The sequence below is a fragment of the Lathyrus oleraceus genome, chromosome 7 (genome assembly GCF_024323335.1).
Source record: "Lathyrus oleraceus cultivar Zhongwan6 chromosome 7, CAAS_Psat_ZW6_1.0, whole genome shotgun sequence".
NCBI lineage: Eukaryota > Viridiplantae > Streptophyta > Magnoliopsida > Fabales > Fabaceae > Lathyrus > Lathyrus oleraceus.
This window is the reverse complement of record NC_066585.1, coordinates 93,290,742-93,292,263: the sequence shown is the minus strand read 5'-3', so window position 1 is coordinate 93,292,263 and position 1,522 is coordinate 93,290,742. Positions and strand designations below refer to the sequence as shown.

General features: G+C 37.8%; 1 non-coding gene across 1 annotated transcript; it reads left to right on the top strand.

The window, feature by feature from the left end:
• Positions 1-212: 212 nt before the first annotated feature.
• On the top strand, positions 213-319 carry LOC127108862 (small nucleolar RNA R71). Its single transcript, XR_007796364.1, has one exon. It is a non-coding gene; the product is annotated as a small nucleolar RNA R71 (small nucleolar RNA).
• Positions 320-1,522: the final 1,203 nt, after the last annotated feature.

Genomic DNA, 1,522 nt, shown 5'->3' with positions numbered 1-1,522 from the left:
TTAGTTCATGCACTCCTCCTTGGGCTTCCTTCTTCTCAACTGTCGCTCGTTCGACTCCCCATGATTGATGGTTTTGAGCCATGTCTTCGATGAGGGCACTAGCTTCAGGATAAGGTTTGTTCATCAGAGCACCGCCTGCGGCAGCGTCGATGGTCATCTTTGTGTTATAATGAAGTCCATTATAGAAGGTTTGAATGATTAACCAATTTTCTAAGCCATGATGCGAGCATGCTCGTAACAACTCTTTATATCTCTCCCAAGCTTCGAACAACGATTCTCCATGGTTTTGGGTAAATCTAGTTATATGGTTTCGAAGAACGGCGGTCTTACTCGGGGGAAAATATCTAGCAAGGAAAACTCTTCTAAGGTTATCCCAAGTCGTAATGGAATTGGGTGGAAGGGAATCTAACCATGATAGAGCTTTATCTCTGAGGGAAAAAGGAAATAATCTTAAACGTATTGCCTCAGGAGAAGCTCTATTGGTTTTAAAAGTATCTGCTAATTGAAGAAATATTTTTAAATGTTGGTTTGGGTTCTCGGTAGCGAGACCCGCGAATTGTCTCTGTTGCACTAGTTGCAATAGGGACAGTTTAAGTTCAAAATTATTGGCTGGGATTATTGGGTTTACTATACTAGAATTGGGTTCTTCATTAGATGGTTGAGCGAAGTCCTTAAGAGGTCTTTGGTTTTGATCTTCGGCCATAGCTCTCTTAATTCTATGAAAGAATAAACGTGCGCGAGCGTAATGTTCAGGTTCCGCCAGAGGGTTTACTAAACTTAAACTTCCGGTGCTGCGAGTTCTTCGCATCGACCGGCGGGAAATAACCTAAGTCTCAACGATATAACAACAAGAAAATGAAATTTGACGAAATTGATCCCCGACAACGGCGCCAAAAACTTGATGCGTTGGAAAACTTGATGTTCGCAAGTATACGAACGCGTCAGAGTAATATAAAAGATTATCGAACCACATAGACCAAGTGTCAATCTATCGTTATCTGTTGTTATGGTGTTTATCAAAGGCAATCGAAATAGGTGTTTTTGTAGTGTGCAATTGAAAAATAAAGTACTGAAATAAAATATAATTAATAAAGACAGGGTCGAATGTAATTCACGTAATCAATTGATAATTCAAGTACTTGTTAATAGAACTACTTATGGACAATGTTTCCTACTTTGAAAAGAACTAATTTAACAGGAACTGTCGCTTTCGCGTATTCATAACCGAGTTGTACTCCCTAATCAAACCCTCTTATTGTCACTTATAAAAAGGCGCGCATTGCGTTAGAGTAGTAAACCTATTTTTAAGAAATATAGTATCTTGACTAAGTTGAAAAGTATTATAACCTGGATTTCTCAACCAAAAGAGGTTCTTACGAACCAGACTCTAAACTTATAAACGCGTCCGAAAATAGTTTTAAAATCTCTTTTCTTCTTAATGTTAAAAACTCCTAATGAACTAAAAAAAGCGCTTTCGCTGTTTTTGAAATAGTTAAAAACAATTAAGTTTAAAAAGACGTTC